The 17,948-nt window shown below is 44.1% G+C and overlaps 1 protein-coding gene across 2 annotated transcripts in view; it reads left to right on the top strand.

Annotated features, from left to right (window-relative positions):
- The first annotated feature begins 3,364 nt into the window (after window positions 1-3,364).
- TSPAN14 (tetraspanin 14) overlaps window positions 3,365-17,948 on the top strand; it is a 38,059-nt gene continuing 23,475 nt past the window's right edge. For both annotated transcript variants that reach the window (XM_065639044.1, XM_065639043.1), the window contains exon 1: window positions 3,365-3,632. The gene's annotated coding sequence lies outside the window, so the exon portion shown is untranslated. The remainder of the gene's footprint in view (window positions 3,633-17,948) is intronic.

Below are 17,948 nucleotides of genomic sequence, written 5' to 3'. Positions count from 1 at the left end.
CTGTAGATTCTGATTAGTTTAGGGGAAAGCTGTTAGAAAATACATCTACTCCTGCCATCTTTTTACTTGTGTGGACAAAAAGTCCTTTTTAAAATAAGAAACTTAAAGGAAGGACATTCTGTGTTCAATGATAGAGTCTGTGGTATACTGATATTTCTAAATGAGTGTGGAGGGAATAAATTATTAACACACTCGATGTAATCCTTACTAATGTCTTATTGTTCAGTAATGTATCTTTTAGATACTGCCAGTGCCTGAGTGGCTTCCCTTATCCTGCAGACTTGGGCCCGAGGCTGCTGCAGCGGAGCTGGAGCAGATGGGGGCAACAGCCCTTTGGTAACCACACGGGGAGCTGGCGAGATGGACAAAATACTGTGGAAACATGATGGATATGGTTAAATCACTGTTTTGGTCTAATGCACTCTTATTTTATTTAAGTTCCATCCTAATTTATTTTTCTTGTTCTAATTGATCTTGAAAATGTTACCCAGGTTTTCTCTAAAATATTTCTACTTTCTGTTTTAGGTCCAGCTACTGATTTCTTAGGATTTGAAGTTACTTAAAGTCTCTCAGTAGCTTCTGTGGGCTTTTTTCCTTGCCCACTCCTGTCTCTCTTTACCTCATAATTATCAAAACCACATGGTAAATCCAACTTGGACTCTGATTTCCAGAAACCTCCCTGCATAAATACAAATTTCTTCTCTGAAAAGTTGTGTTTGATGACAATGCTAACGCTGAACAGATACGGTGGAATTGGTGAAGAGCTCTGGTCATGACATTTTCCACCAGCTACTCCTCATAATGGATCACTCATTAATTTCAGGAAAAGTTTTGTAGTCGTCGGGGGAAACAGCATTGACAAACATCAGCCTGCACAAGTTCACTAAAAAATCGGATTTTCCGTTTTCATTCCTGCAGTATTGCTACACCCTTTTACTGCTGAAGTGGCTGTCTTTTAAAAGCCTTCCAATTTGCCCTAGCACTTAGTTGATGTTTCTGTGATGGATGAGATTTTTACCATAATTTTCTTGGCAACACGGTGAAGCACACAGAACAGAGATAATGTCAAAGGCAAATAAATGGGACGTAGAGAGTCTGTTTGAACTATTTCCATGCTAATAGGGAACATGGTCCATTCAACTGCTCTGCAAACTGCTAACACTAACCATTTTATGCGACTATTTTAAATTGCAAGAGAATGTTATTCTACTGCAGAATGCCCTTCCTGATTCCACAGTCCTTACATCCCGAAGCTCCTGAATTTCCCTGAAATTTCTCATTTCCCCTGGTGAATCTCAGCATTTACTATTGTATTCCCTATCTTCCCATCTCTTACAGAAGCAGCACACTGGAGCTTTCTGCGTTGGCTCTGGACTTTCTGGAGATGTGACTCATAAAGATGACTTAAGTACTTCTGAGATGGAGAAAGGATCTCTTCTAGTTCTTTTTACCACCTGATAATCCCATGGCCTTTCCTATTGCCCCTTCCTCTCTTAGATCCTCCCTAAAATTCAGGTGATTCTTCTTCTAGCATCTTCTTTCAGCTTTACCAGTCAATTTAACCTTACTTTGGTGTCTAAGAAGCCTCGAGCGAGCTCAGGAAACCCTGAAAACCCCTGGCTTTTTTTTTTTTTTTTAAAAAAAACCAACACAACAAAACAAAACCAAAAAAACCCCAAAAAACAAACACATGTCTTTGAAGAACTGTGTGTATGGGATGAGAAGGAATCTTGATAACATGACCAGCAGGTGGGTCACACACTGGTGTGTACCCTCTTTCTCTGACTTCAGATGGGTGTGGGTGAGGGGAACTGTGTGTTTATGCCATATGAATTCTAGCATGGTTTTGGTTGTCAGCCTTGATCTAGTGCAGAATTATCACACAAGAGAAGCACTAAGCTCACTCTGTTTAACTGCTCAACTGCTCCTTTCACCCTTTAGCCGAACGCTCAGTGGGGTTGTTGTCATCTTTGCGAGTGGCGCTTGCTCCTGATCTAGGAGGAATAAGGAAGTCTGCAAAGTCCAAGCCCTGGAGCAGGTAATAATGCTGCTGGTGTTGAACCACCTTCCTTAGCTTTGCTTTCCTGTGCACAAATATATTATCATAGTTAGTGAGGCACCAAAGAAAATAGTTTTGCTCTGTATATGAGGAAGAGAATGAAGATGACGTGTGTTTCCCTGTGTCAAGAGAGATCATAAGGTACAGAAAGGAGGGAACAGGAACAGTGCATGGCAGTTAGAAGCTAAGCTAGACACTGGCGTACAAAGAGCTACTGCTGAGGAAAGCTTTGGTTTCCTGTCCGTGTCCTTATCGCTGTTACTCAGCATACACCCCCAGCCTGCTTCCCGAAATCCTCGTACCTATCTGCCCTATCTGCGTTTGATCTACGCACCAGAAAGGCAGGAACACCTTTCTGCCGTAATTTCGGAGGACGGGGAGGACAAGATGCAAAACTTTGATGGGTCCAGCAAAGCGGCGGGGGCCCGCGGGCAGCGGCCCCCCCGCGGGCAGCCGCCCCCCCGCGGCGGCAGCGGCCCCCCCGCAGCGGCAGGCCGGCCCGCAGCGGCAGAGGCCCCCCCGCAGCGGCAGCCCGGCCCGCAGCGGCAGCGGCCCCCCCGCAGCGGCAGGCCGGCCCGCAGCGGCAGCGGCCCCCCCGCAGCGGCAGGCCGGCCCGCAGGCGCCCGTGTGAGGGCAGCGCTCAGCGCGGCGAGCGGCCGGTGGCGGTGGGGAGGGCGCGCCCGCACCTGCCAGGCGATGGCTGCCGCAGGTGTGAGCTATCGCTTGCTCTCCACACGGGTTTAAAAAGCGCGGGTCAGCCCCTCCTTTCCCTCCCGCCTCAAAACAGATTTAAAAGCCCTGGGACGTCTGGAGACTCAAAATACTCTTCGGGGTCGTTTTATTTTTTACCTCGCCTCCTGGCTTTCCAGGTAACACTCGATTCTACCTTCAATATTACCCCCGAAAGTGCTGTTCCTGGCACGCTGGTTCTCGCCCCGAAAGCCCCGGCCGGGGAGGACGAGGGGCCGGGCCCGCCGCGGGGCCGCCTTTCCCAGCCGCTTCCGCGGCGCGGGGACGCGGCCATCTCGGCCAGAAAACTGGTCTGAAATACAAGAGCTGAGAGCCGTACCGAGCGGCACGGATCTGCCTCCAGCCCAGCGGCCTGCGGGGGCTCGCCCGCTGGGAAGGGGCGGCAGGGAGGTGAGGGGCGGCCGTTCCCGCTGCTGGGGCGGGGCGGGGGCCGCCGGCTCCGCCCGGCTCGGAGGTGCCCGGGGGACGCCTGTGGGGGCCACACCCGGCGAGGCCGCCCGGGGCCCCGCAGAGCGCGGCAGGCCTCCTGCGCCTTCCCTTTGTGTGCAGCACGGCTGCGTGCGGGCAGCGGGCGTGGCCGGAGGGACGGGCGCGCATTTCCGCGCTGCCTCGGCCCCCAGCGGGAGCGCGGCGGCGGGGCGGGCCGCTGGAGCGGGAGCCTGGGAGCTGGTGAGCGGCCGCGCTAAGGCGGAGAGGGTCCGGGAGCGCCGCCGAGCCATGTCCATGGACTAGCCGAGGCAGCGCAGGGATCCCCGAGTACGCCGGCCGCCGCCTCGCCCTCCTCCCAACTTGGCGAAACTTGGCGAGCAGGCTGCTGCCCCCGGTGAGTCTCCGCCCCGCCGCCGGCCCGGGCATCCCTCCCAGCCGCCTGCCCCGGGGGTCGCGCTGCGTCCCCGCCGTGCGGATGCCCCTTTCCCCCCGCCTTTGAGCGCCGGAATATTGACCTCCCCGGGAGAACGGCTCGTCCCTGCGAGCTGGCAGCCGTTGAACCGGGCGGGAGCCAGCGCTGCCCGGCTGCCGTCCCTCGGGGCGGGCAGGAGCGCCCGGGCTGCCTGAGCTTCCCGAAAACGCGGGGCCGCGGCGAGCCGCTGCCATTGTCCTTGGCCATTAAAGGAAGCGGCGAGGCCGGGCGAGGTTTCCTCTGGGAGTTCACGCAAAGTTAGTTCGTTGAGTGAGGTGCCGCAAGGAAAAAAAAAAAATATATATATATATATTTTTTTTTTTTTTTAGAAAAAGGCGTTTCGGGGTGCTGCAGCCGCGGGGCGGCGTTTGGCCGCTCCTTGCTCCGCTGTAGCACCGGTTGCTCCAGCCCCTGCCCTCAGTCCGGGCGTTGCTGTTGGCAGAAGCAACTTCCCTGTGTGTGCGCGAAGATCGAGGCCTGGGACTTTCTTTCTCTCTCTTTTTTTTTTTTTAATTTTAACTGTAATTGCTTGTAATGTATGTTAGCGAGGGAGCTCTGTGACACCCTTTCAGCTCCCTGCCGAAGCTGAGGTGACGCTGCGCTCGGCGCCTGTTTCGGCTCCTGTGGGGTCCTGGGGTGGGTGTTTGCAAATTGACACATCACCACTTCCCGTTGGGTCATTTACCTTTTACCTGGTTGTCTGTGTAGTTTCAGGTGAATCTTTTATTTCTGGTCGGTGACTGCTACAGAGCAGTGCTGAGAAGCTGCTGCACGGAGATCCTATGAGGAGAGTCCGAATAAAATGCATTGTGCATGGTTAAAGTGGCAAACGTGTGGAGTGGTTGTTTTTTGTGTTTGTGGTTTGTTTTTTTTTTTTCCCTCTTCATGAACTTTTTTTTTTTAAGAAAGGGAATAGCTCTTCTGTATTTCTAGAGAGAAGGTTTAAGCCAAGCTGGAAAAGTCTTGGTGGTATTCTTGTCTAACTTCAGTACTGGCTTTTTTTTTGTCTGTGTCTGTAGAACAGACCAGTTTTACACTTGCAGAGTGTCTGCATAAGACTGATAAGCATGTGTCTGACTTTATCTCACATACTCAATGTAGACTTAGTGTTTTCATTTCGAGCCTTTCTGAATAAACAAACCACTGTAAAAATAAGTTACTCGTGTTGGGTTTTCCTTTCCTTAGCAGGTCATCAAAGGTGGTGGTGGAGGGAAGGATATCTTAAGATAACTGTCAGGGTAGGATTTTTCCAGCGCTGCTTTTATTTTATTTATTAATTTTTTTAATAGGGACATAAAGCTTGTGACCTGGAGCTCTGGCTAAAATACTCCAGCTCCTAGAGAATGGAAGTACAGGGTATATCTTGTTAATAAATGTTCTGTGGGGTGACGATCTTCTCTCTGGCTGTCTCTGTCGGTGAGTTAGGCATCAGTACTCGTGTGCTCTTATGACTTCCTGGGCTGCTTTATAGTTACAATAAATGTGTGAAAGTTTAAATGCTTAGGTATGGATGGGTATATATTTGGCATATGGATATATACCACTATCTGCTTGATGGAGGCATTGTGTGAGGGGAGAAGGGGTCAGGTGGGACTTCTAGTAATTGGTGTGAAGTAGGAATGAGCTGGAGGGGAAATGACTTCGCAGTTTTTGGTTGTCTTTTTAAACAAATCAAATACACTTGTTGAAATGGTGTTCTTTATCTATCCTCTGGCTAATGACACTCGAAGAAGGTACTTTTAGGTGATATATGTCTTTTAGCTCTGTTTTTGCAGAGTAGGGAAGGATGAGCATAGTGATGTTGCCTGTCCTTAGTTGCCTGTCCTTAGTTTCCTATGCAAAATTGCAATGCCACTGAAACAGCGGTTTTTAGAAATAGCTTTCCCAAAGTTTGGAAATGCATTTATGATAGTGTTGAAAAACAATGTGCAAGTTAGTTACACAGTTGGCTTTTTGCTTTATTTTTGTTGACCTTGCTCATAGATGGATCAGACCCTGCTAAAAGTGAGGCCGAGAACTAAATCAAAATCACTTGAAGTTGCTCTTCTCTGTTGTGTGCTCTGTGTGATTTTTATTTAGTGTAAGTTGATCCAGTTAGCTCCCTTTGTAGCTTCCTTTATGTCAAAGCATTGTTTCCAGTCCCCAGGTAAGACGACCAAATCAGAAAAACTCGCACTTGAGTCTTGAGTCTTGTTCTTGTCTGTGGGCATAGGCTTTGCCTGACTTTTAGTGCATTGCAGAATAATTTGGTTTATGCTGTTTTCCTGTTTAAAGCCTCTTTCCTCTCTTCCCTGCCCCCTTGTGAGATGGGATGAAGGGAGGTAGGTGCAGAAAAGAAAGAAAAAAATTATCTTTCGTGAGTACTATGTTAGAAGCAATGGCTGTGCAAGAGCCTTCATGTAGGTAACTTACCTGACAGGACTGAAATTGGGTATGTTCTGGGCTACCTTTTGCTAGATTTGGGCCTCGTAGTACTTAATGAAAGGATCATAAAAAGCTCTTGCTCTAAGCCCTGAAATGCAATCTAATTGGGGCACTTTCCTTGGTCTAGAAGATATGACTTTTTTTCTCTTAAATGTTGCAAGAAAATTGTTGACATGATGTGTTATGAATTTGATCCTGTGTGGGATGCAAATGTCTAGATAATCTGGATGAAGAAGTTTAAATTGTAGATTAACTTGTAACGAAACAACTGAAGAGTAAGCTTTTTGATCCCCTATAGGTTGTTTTGTCTTGAGGCTGACCTCTGAGTTTCTTAGAGGGTAGTTATACTTAATTGATGAAGATTTGATGTGCGGCTACCAGTTGGCCATTACCTGTAAATGGATGTTTGGAAATAAAGGGGAAGGGGGGGAGTTTTTCTGCTGACAAACTCCTCCAGTTAATGCTCAGTCTTCCGTCAAGTTTCCCATCATGTGTGGCACAGTTTGAACACTGCTGAGTGTGAATAAATTAAACTCTTGTTCTAATCTTACTGTGTTAAATTAGAAATGCTATTGAGGTGTGTGTGGGGGGGAAGTGGACTTCATAGAGCTATTGTCAAAACTGTTCCTACGGATTGTCCCTTTCTGTAATTTTCTGCTTTTACAAAAGCAAATGCCGCTTGGATGGGGTATGGTGAAATATGTGGGTTTCAGACACCAGACAAAGGAGACACTTAGTGCCTCATATGTGAGTCGAGAATGCCTTTACTTGTGGGCTTTTTGTGCCATGCTGCTTTGCACTGTGGCTTCCTGGGTCACAACTTCCTGTTTCTGGTAGAACAGACTTTTGTACTTTGGCATCTGTGGTGCATTTCCAAGGCTAACAGGCTGCAATTCGCAAAATCCACGAACGTGCAACAGTTCTCACGTTGTTTCAAGCCCTTTCACTGAAGTACCTAAGAGAAAGTATATCAAATCCTCAAACAAGAATTTTCTTTACTTCTGAGTAAATGTTGCAGGCTGCTGCTAAAGGGGAATTAAGAAATGGTCCTTTTTGCAGGTGGCTTCTGATTGTATGTCCGAAAGATGGTCACGTGTCTTCCTCACTAGCATTGCACAGTCCTAAAATCGATGGCTCTCCTAGAGCTGTGGTGTTGGGAGCTCGTGCGAGGGTATTGATGGGCAGCTTGGGCAGGAACCTGATCCTTTGCCTTGACCCTTTGGCTCATGCTCAGCCAAAAGCATCTGATAAAGGAAAGGTTAAGAACAATGTCAGAGATTATCAGACTCAAGCTCATCAGGTTTAGATACGTGTGGGTTTTAAAGTGTAATAGTTTGGGCCCCCCCCCCGGAAAGACTGAGATCTGATTTTTAATCGAGCAGTAAAAAAAAACACAAGAGGGTAAAAAACCTGAAGCGTCTAGATTCAGATGACTTCATTTTGAAAACAGCCACAATTTAATTACTTAAATATAGTTGAATGTCTTGTATTTCACTTTTTTTTTTGCATTGTAAAACAGCTTCTCTTTATTCTGGATGACTAAACAAAACCTGTTTTCAGTATGGTCAGTGAGCTGAAAAAGCATCATTGGGTAAATTTACCTGTTTTAGTCATATCACAAGTGAGGGTTACAGCAAAGGACTTAACCTGCGGAAAATGGTGGTTGCCAAATATTGACAGGATAACAGATTTATTTTCTTTTCTCATTCAAAGTGTGCCTTGGCCCCTGTTTCGAAGGGAAGACCAGCGCTTGTGCTTCAGTGCTTCCTGTCTCTGTTCCTTTTTGGGGAACAAAGCAACAGTATTTTATCCCTTTCCTTGTAGTAAAGCTTGTATGTGAAATGTGCAAGTGAATGAATTTCTGTTCTTATTTAGAGTGCCTACTTGCACGCGTTTCATCTGAGAGCTGTTTTAGTGCCTTTGTCTTTAGAAGTCTGTGCAAAAGCTGAAAATTTTAGGGCTGTCTTCATCCTTAATCTGAACCTGAATGTGAAGGGCAAAGGTGTAATAAACAGAGCTTTGCTCCCTCTTGTTCTTTGCAGCAAGTGTTGTTGAATGTTGTCCTGGTATTACAACGGAGCTTTTCTGTTTTGCGCTCCCAGTCTAGAGAGCAGGCATTTATAACAGACTGATAAAGTCTTCCATGTGCAGCCCCTGATGTAGTTGGGGCTCTTCCTTTAGCACTGACATGCTCAGGCACTTACTGAGCTTGTGCGTGCCTATAAGCTTTGACTTTTTTTAATGGGTTGTTTTATTTTGGTGTTTCCATTCTGTTTCTGACAGGTTGCTAGTGTACAACCCCAAATTTGTTTAAGTGGCCTAACAGCCCTTTCCAGAAATCTCTTCTCCTGTTATAAAGGTTTCTGTTTCCTGCTCAAACACTAAATAATGGATAATTGAGTCTCTCTGGAAAGGTGTTTTCTCTACATAATTGATGGATTTGGAGGTAACAAGGCAGTTTCTAGTTGCTGCAGTTGCAGCTACAGGAAGCAGTAGGAAGCCCGGTATTCAGAGGCAGCTGAATGTTGTGAATTGTAATATTTCAAAAAAGCATGATTTGTTCTACTTCAAGAGCTGTCTGCTCTTGCTTCAGGCTATGAAATCAGTGCTGAAACATGAGCAGTGACATCTAGAAACTCCTGGAATAGAAAACAAAGGGAATAGCCTCAAGTAACTTGCATCTGAAGGAAGACACCTGAGATGCTGGACTTCTGTCTCTTTTGCAACAGCAGGCTTCTGGCTGCCAGGATAAGGAGCTGATTCTCTTGATGCACATTTCTTTTCCCTCAACAATTTGTTATTAAATGGTGCTCAGGGAAATACTTCCTGTTGTGTAGAATATGAATGCAGTAGTATAGCTACACATAATAAAGGCTAGAAAACAGCAAAGCTTTCTACCCTGCCCTAAGTATTCAGTTACTTCGGCTTGACTGTGTGGCAAACCTGTGGAGGAGGAAGGTTCATCTAAAAAGTTGTCTGACTTGAAACTAATAGGCAATTAGTGAAATGAATTTCATAAGACAACAAAGTGGCTTTCTTTGCAAAGTGTACAGTGTGCTGGTGTTGCAAAGGATATTTTGATGAAGCAGTCATAGCAGTGGTTTGCATCTGCAGAGCAGAAGAGAGTTTGGCTGAAAGACCTTGTCCAGCTGAGACAATCGAGAAGGGAAGGTGGTGCTCAGCTCTGTTTTTTTTCCTGAGGTGTGCTGCTTGTGTCACCAGTCATGCTGTCAGCCTGTTAAGATGGTAGTTTCCTGTGCTCTCTTTTTTTTTCCCTCTGGAGATTTGTGTTTTTTCCCCCTTTTATTAAAGGCAGAGATTTGGAAGTGTTTGTGTCTAACCTCTGCACCTTCCAATTCTGCTGGTGCATTTCCTGTTAGCTATTGCAGAGACTGATGTCTGCATTGGAAGGAGCTCTGACAGTGTCACTTCATGGCCTTTGCTGCCTTGATCTCTGTGGTGTTCTTGGCATACTCCTGAGAGGTGGAAAGCCTGTTTTCCCTCCTTCCCCTGGGGTGGATGCAGAGTTTTTCCAGGGAGATGGTAGAGGGTTTCTCACGACCTGCACAGTCACTGGTTCTGGGGGAAGGGCTGGTGCTGTTCAAGCATGGGCTGGGCAGCCTGGGGCAGCTTTGGTTTTTGTCTTTTTTATTCTTTTTCCTTGTGTTGTGGTAGCGTGTGCAGGGTGCTCTGTGAACCTACCTGTCACGTCTCCTGAAGCATTGGCTTATTTCTGTGTCTTTGGGCTGAGACATCTAGTCTGCTGAAGAGCTGGCAGAGGTTGGGATCACGGGGTGTTCGGTGAATGCCATTTTGTCACGTCTCTAATGTTTTCCTGTGTTGTGTTAGAGGCTTACCTGCTAGCTGGTTTTTGGAAGTCACAAGTGTATTTCTTTATGGGAAAGTCCGTTGGTAAGGAGAACAATTACATGATGATTAAGCTGTCTATGTGGCCACAAAGAGCTATTTTCTTTTGTGGCTTGTGAGCTGGTGATTATCCTGGTCAGCGTGTAAATAAGGTTCTCCTGGGTGTGTTGTGAATGCGATTGGTGCATGAGGGGGAGGGCAGCAAAAGAAAGCAAGCTTCGAAAGTGTTGCCCCTAAACCCAACATGCATTAGCACCCCATCCCCCCAATAAGTAGGTTCTGTGGTGCAGGAAAGGTGCCTCGTTTGGAATGAGTGTTCCTCTGGCGTTTGAAAGTGTGGGTCCTGTTACTTGGGTTGAGAAGGGAGAAAAATCTGAGTTTTTTGAATTGATTCAGCTCCACATCATTGCTTAGCCGGGACAAGTGATGGGGGTGGGAAGAAAACACCAAAACAAACCGCCACAAATTATATGCTTACTTCTTTAGTGTATATTACTATAATCAGTCTCCTGTTTTTCTCTCTTGTGAAAAAAAGAAAATGAAGGGGTATCCTTTTTGACTGAAATGTAAGTGGAGACTTGAACAAGTGGCATTCCTGGAAACAGAAGAAAGCCACAATATGTCTGAAAGTTTAGGATGTTCTCTGAAGAAAGAGTGGATTTGTTAGCAAAGAAGGTTTGTGGTTTCCTGTCTTCTCTAAGTTGTAACTTATTTTGTGATATAAAGTGTTATAGCAAATGGAGGACCTGTTTTGTTCTTGAAACATTTTGGTCTGTATGGAGATGTGGGAGGGAGCAGACAACGTGTATGGAATAGGTTCTGTTGCTGTTGAGTCACTAAATAGAAATAAAATTCCCCGATCACTAAATAAAGATAAAATTATTCCCTAAACTGGAAGTTCTGGCTCCTCAAATTATTTACTTTGTAAGGGTTCCAAAACCTTCTGTTGGAAGGAGAAAAAGTCGAATTACATGCTTGCTTTAATTTGAGACCTTGAGTTTTGCCACGCTGCTGTTGGTGTTATAGGGAGTGCGTGTGTATCTGCCCTCATGAAAGCAGTAAAAAGCAGCTAGGGAGTTTTGATCAGCTAAGATTGTTGTGGCTACTTGTTCTAGCAGGCTTTGCTCCATAGAGTGAATAAACTCCTGGTTGAAATGACTGACACACTTCTATGTGTTTCACAATACCTGGACTTTCTGTAAAGTCAAAGGAAAATGTAGCATGTGGTTTGTGTATACTGTGTAAGTTACAACACGGGCAAGCTCTTATTCAGGTGAAACTGGTCAATGGCTTTGTTAAAATTTTTGTAGGCATGAAAGATTTTTTCTAGACTTTCCCAAGATGTTGATGAGCCATCCATTGAACTGTAGTGGTGGTATCTAGTGCTGGTTTTGCTTATCCTGGTGTAATCTGACTGCGTTTTAACTTGCATGAGCAAGGGTTATCCCTTAGTGCTTCTGATGATAAGGTCAGTGAAGGCCCTATGTGCTGTACTCTGCTGCTTCCTGCAATTCTTAAATACTTATGAAGAGCCTGGCAGTTTACAGGAAGACCCTTCTCTCCTAATGTCTTTCAGTCTTCTGCTCATGTCTGGAAAATTGGAGCTTTTAGAGATGGTTTACTTGTGACATTTCCTTTTCTTTCCGTTTCCTGTGCTATCTCCTACTTTAAGTTAGAATACGGAGTATACACTTTATTTTTGGTCAGCTACTTTCCCTTAAACTAGGTAAGAGATCCATGGCTTTCAGTCAGTGCCTTTGTTAAGTGCTGCTCTATGTTGGAGCAGAAAGTCTCTATGTGGTGTTCACTTACTACTTTAGTGAACCTGAGGTCAGTGGAGCAGAAGTAGCTTAAACTTAATAAAATTCAGTGGATAGCTGAGTAGAGTTGTACCTCTCCTCAGTGTCAATTACTAAAAATATTTGCTGTTTGAATTTACATGGTCAATACTTGCATTCTACAGTGTCATTAGTTTTCATTCTGACTAGTTTGTATAAGAGAAAAAATATGGAAGTTTAGAAGATGCTTTTGTTTTGTGGATTTTTTTTTTAGCATTACTAGTAGCTTATATAGCTAAGTAGGAAGAAAGACTTTACCACGTGAAAGCAAGGCCAGCCAGCTGTATCTTTTGGTAGCTTCTATGTGGAGAACAGTGAAAAGTGAAATTGTTACAGCCACTCTTGTGCTCTGTCACTGCTCTTTAATTGCTGTGGGGGCAATCCCTAATTCTGCTTGCCTTTTTCCAGCTCCTTCTTTAGTGTGTTTCTGTTAGTTTAAGAAATCAAGTGGAGCTGAAAATATCCCATGAATGGCGGCTTGATGAGCTGCTTGAATGGCAGTTTTGTGGTGCGGAGCTCTTATGCCATAGTATTGGTGATATTAGTCAAGTGGGCAGTTCAGAAGAGGTTAAAAGATGGCACTTATTGATGCCCATGAGGATTATTTTTCAGAATTTAAAGTGCCTACATTCTGAATGTTAGTCTAAGTTCAGAGTACTTTTATATTTCAGATGCAACTACTCACCCACATGGAAGTAGTGGCTTGGCCAAAAGCATGTGCATAACTTCAATGTGAATTATCTGTAGAGCTTCAGTGGAGCTCTTCTGAATCACTGCTTCCCCCCTTTGGGTTTAGGAACACTGGTGCATGTTCATTACAGGTTTTCTGAAGTTGCAATTTGTGCTGTAGTGAGTAAAACCTGGTCACTGAAACCTGAAACTCTTCCTGTTTTATAGGAAACTGGATCAGCTCAGAGGGATTGTTTTGTAGAATTTGTATTGGAGCAACTTGTGCTTGAAATACTCTTCAAATAATTTGAGGACTTTGAGTCTTCAGCACACTGCAAAAATAAGAGCCCCAGAACATGGTATCGTAAGAAATCTGGCTCTGGTCATGTTTTCCATTGAGTTCAGAGATCTGTTATCTGCCATTACTTTTCCTAGTAAAAGAGGGGTAACCTATTAGCAATATCTGTCTTGCTTCATGAGTCTTTCAGGTTACAAAATACTCTTTTGTTGAATAAACTTAGGTTTCCTCTAAGAATGAGCAAGGATTTCTCTGCTCTTCTGGACTGCAGCGGAAATAAATACATTGTACTTGTATTCCTTAAGAGAAGCTTGTATTTTCTTTATGGGGCCCTGGTCAGAGTTCCTTGGAGACAAAATTACAAATACGAAGATGACACATGCTTGCAGGGAGTTCCTGAATCATTGGCAGGGCTACTGCCTCTGTCTCTAGGAACAGATTAGCCTGTGAGAGCTTGAAATCCTGTCAGTTTTTCTTGCCTTTCTTGCACCAGCTCAGTCCTTACAGGTGAAGATTTGGTGCCCAGCACCCAAATGTTGTACTCACACTGCACTGGTGGTCAGCTTCTCTCTGGGATGTGGAAAGAGCAATTTGTAGGTGCCTCTTAGTAGCTCTGTTTTCAGAAGATCCTAAGAAAAAAATCTCAGAACTATCCCTGGTTAGGGATAAGTCTTTCTTTCAACTTCACACACACACACAAACGCTATTGATTGAGCACCTCCAAAGAATATGACAATTATTTTTAATAGCACCGTGTCTTGAATGAATGAACTAATGCTTTTTTATATAGATTTGGTGTTGTTGGAGTAATGAAATTAAGTAGTCGTATCAAAACAAATGATAGGTTGAAGTGCGTCTCTTGCAGCATTTAAAAAAATTCTTTTTGCTCTTCAGAGTGTTCTTTTGACTGTTCATTTGCTTCACCAGCTTCATACAGACTTGATGCTTTGTATTGAAGAATGATGGGGGCAGCAGCTGACAGCTTACAAAATGAATTTTTTTTCTTTTTCCTTTTTTTTTTTTTTTTTTTTTGCATTGGTTCTGTCCCTTTTCCCCAAGCTTCATCCATTTGTGCATTAGCTTCAAGTGTGGTGCTGGTGTAGGCTGGCATTGCAGGGCTGCTACATTTCCATGAGTATTTTCAGAAGCTAGCACTGCTTCTGGCTTCCCATCCTTGTTCTTCTGCAGCCTCCTGACTGTCGCCACGCTGGCATTTGGATGGCTCTAGGGAGGTAGATTGGAAGGCTTAAAACTCTTTTCTTCTTGGTGTGTGGTATGAGATCACAGGATCAGTCTGAGGATTTGCTGTTTGATTGCTTGCGCTACTGAGTAGGATGATTAATGGTTGTAGATTTGGGGGTCGGGCGCAGGACTATGAGTGGTGGCAGTACTGGCTGAACCTGGAGTTTGAGTGTGCTTTAGGTCTGCCTTGTAAAGTTAAAGGATCGAAAGAATTTGTGGACCTAAATCTAGAGATGTGCAGTAGTGTTCTGGGTGTTCTTGTTCTAGATTTAACATATTGTGAGGATCTCCCTGCATATCCAAATTAGATTGTTTAATATATCACAGCTTCTGTTTTATGAGAGTTAAAAATCTATAGACTATGAATATCACTACTGTAGCATTTTGAAGGTAAGAGTGGAATCTGTGGGTGTAGAAATGCTTTGGAAATGGCAGTAGCCTCTTAATGAATGACTACATTTTTTTTTTCCCCTCGCTAAAGCTGTAAACACAGAGGAAAATTATATATTCTGCTAAAGCAGCAGTGCTCTGTATTTAATTTTTAGAAATTCCTCTTGTCGTGAGTGGGTGCTGTCAGCTGACACAATGTGACTTGCTTTGTCTGAAACACAGTAGAGAAAGTTACTAGTCTGCACTGCCCACATACTACTTTAATCTTACTAGTGTTTTGTAGTATTGCCTAACCATACTTATGTAGCTTTTGATGTAAATTAGATAAAATACTGATGCAGCAGATTTCTAGACTGCTAACAGATGTCTCCTGCATTAGGAAACATGACTGCTTTTAGTGTAAACATGGGGAAGGTGGCTGTGTGGCCTTGAGTGGATTGCTTGGTCTGTTTGTAGGGTTAGGGGAAAAAGTCAGATGCACCTACACTTTAATTATGTCAGAATGTAACTCCCACATCAGTAGTGATTAGATTGCTCCATATGGTCTTTGGTGATCTGTCAAGAAAGAACCAAAAGACTCTTGATGAGGATAAGCAGAGAGTAAGTCGAATCTGCTCTTAATATAGGCAGGTGTTCCAGCAGGTAACATCTGTCTGGGGAGCCGCATGCTATTATAGGACAACGTTTTGCAACAAGGAACCGGTACTGGCAGTACTAGACCTCCTGTCATTTCAGAGGAAAAAAGGCAGCATTTTGCTTTTTCATTCTGTGAAAATGCTGTGATTGGTATTGACTGAGGCATCTTGCCAGTTGTATGGGGAAGTGGGGAGAAATACCTTACAAACTGGTGGTCAAAATGAGGAGGTAGGGAATGGTGCTTATCAGTAAGGGTACTTTTGATGCTCTTATTCCTGTGAATAGTTTCTCTGGAGTTGGGACTTGAACAGTTGGGTGCAAGTCTCAGTGCCAGGGAGGGCAACCTAACAAAAAGTAAGACTTGATACTGTGTATTTTAAGTCCTGAAATGTTATGCTTGCCTTTCTGCCTCAGATTATATTTTAAGGTGCTTTGTCTAGTAGAACCCGATTTTTATGGAATTTAACGACGTGCTAGCTAAATGCCACCTGCTGCCTTCTCTTTTGTAGTGGTAGCAGCAGCAAAAGCAGTGTTTCTTAGTAGTATCAGCGTTTTACAGTTGCTGGTTCTGTCTTACCAGGATACTGATTTTTCACGGGACGGAGGGCAGAATGGTGATGGAAGCCTCCATGTGCCTGCACGGAATGTGTTTGTGCTGACAGCCAACGTGTTGCTGTAATACAGGCTCACACTGATGCATGAGGAGGCTTGGACTCTGCGCAGATTAGTGGGGTTCTGCTGTTGTTTCCTAGTGTCCCCTATTTTCTCTCTCTTCACAAGACCCATCAGACTTACTGACTTGGACTAGTGCATGACTATTGTTTGCAGAAAGATAAATTTTCATTTGGAGCTAGACCGAAATGAAGTTGAGAAACCCAAGTGTTTGCTCCTTCTCTTGTTTTATCTCAGCTGCAGGCATAAAAAAGCATGTCAGGAGAGTGGTGTTTAAACAGGTTTTCTTTACTATACCTCATAATAGTAAAATTCTTAAATGTAATCTGTGAAGTTGGATGCGTTGAAAAGATCAGTAACTGAAGCTGAGCCACGGCGTGAGGAAACAAAACCGTCTACTCTTTAGGAATGTATATTGCAAAACTCAGCTTGTGTAAATGATTGGGTCACATGTAGGAAGGTCCTTTCCAGTCAATGCCTGGACTGCCATAAGTACAATATTCTTTGTTTTAAGAAAGGGTAAGTGTGTTTTGGTATAAGTGAACCGTTGGCATTAGAACGTAGTTGCAAGGTGAGGTTTTGGAAGGCAAAACAACTTCTCTTTGTTATTTGGTCAAAACCATATATATACCATTTAATCTTTCTTCAGACTCTGCCATTTCTCTGAAACCAGTTAAGCAGTTTCATCCTGTGTGTTCAGCCCCTTTACTGGGCCTATTGAGGAAAAAGTGTTTTATAGTTTCGACTTAATTCAGTTTTACTCATATGGAATCAGGAAGAGTAATTCCTTCCTTTAATGATTTTTCTGTTGCTACTCTGTCCAGATGCACTAAAGTTGACTGTGAGCAATGTATATTAAGCAATCTGCATAGGTAGCAAATGTGTGAAGCTATTTAGGTGATGTCTGTCTTTATTACATACAAATTTTTCTACTTCATGTCAAGAGGATCAGTTATGACTTGTGTGACACTGACCAACTTTCAGTAGGATCTGAACATTTATATTATGCACATGTAGACCACCTTAGCTTGAAAAAAGCGGAAATTATTCTCTTTCCATAGGTCTTGTAATCTTACTTTAGTATGCCAAGTCACATGATTTTCCAACTGTTTTTTCTGTAACTACTTACAACTATGGAGCTTTTCTACATGGTCTCCGAATTTGTGAAGACTGTTTGATTTGGTTGGGCAGCAAAGAAACTTCCTGGCTGGGGTTGAAGAGGAGCGGTGGATGCGTCTGAACCAAGGAGGGACTCTGCTTCCAGGTGGAAGCGAAGCCTGGCATGAGGAGCCCTCTGTAAGGAAAATCAAAGACTTTTGGGGATCTCTGTCCATAGTCTCCTGGGCTGGAGATGTCTGTTGTGTGTCCTTGATGTGTTTGTGTGTGGTTTTAGCTTCAGGGGAAAAAATGTTTAAGGCAAGGTTTGAAATATTTGTGCTGAGACTTCAAAAAAATAAGCTCCTCCAATTAGGCAATGATGGGTAGTACTCTGTAGTTGTACTGTAAAATAATAAATATTTCACTTAAAAGCTAAAGCAAGCTGTTTATTGTATTGAATGGGACTATCAAAGCTGACAGGTATTTAGTTCTGTTCCTTCTTTCAGTAGTATTAATTTTTTTTATACCCAGGTGCAGACTGCCTTCTAAAACAAACAAAAAAAACCAACCAAAACCAAACCAAAGTTTCCCTTTTCGCAGCTGTGGATGGTGTGGAAAATCTTCAGTTTTGTGTTTGGTGGTGCTTGGTTTCAGGCTTCACTGCGTAGGCTTGGCTTTTGCACGCTCCGTGTGAATATCCAGGTCAGAATAGTCCTTGAAGTCTTTCTCTTCGTTACGAGGTGGTTGAAAATTCTCTATGCTTGCTTCCCTGTTGCGTGCTTTTCACTGACATCTTGTGGGAGAAGAAAACATTTACTTCAAACAAGTGGAGGGTCAAAATGCGGAACTGCTTATTGTCTGTCACAGGCAGCACTCATGCGGTCAGTCCTCTAGAATGCGAGGGCTGTGTGAGTCCTTTGTCTTCCCTGCTCCAGCTCTCAATTTAACAGCTTGTCCTCTGTTTGTGGCTTTAGTTTTTTCTATGCATGGCATTTCTGCAGAGGTGGTTCAGTTATGATACTCTGAAAAGCTGTAGTTCTCTGCAATACTTGAGGAACAGTTGCAGTTGAACCTTATCTCTAGTATGAAAGGAAGCAAGAAAAC

Source organism: Caloenas nicobarica, chromosome 7 (assembly GCF_036013445.1).
Source record: "Caloenas nicobarica isolate bCalNic1 chromosome 7, bCalNic1.hap1, whole genome shotgun sequence".
NCBI classification, from domain to species: Eukaryota; Metazoa; Chordata; class Aves; order Columbiformes; family Columbidae; genus Caloenas; species Caloenas nicobarica.
Note: the sequence above shows the minus strand (reverse complement) of the source record. Positions and strands in the feature narration are given on the sequence as shown.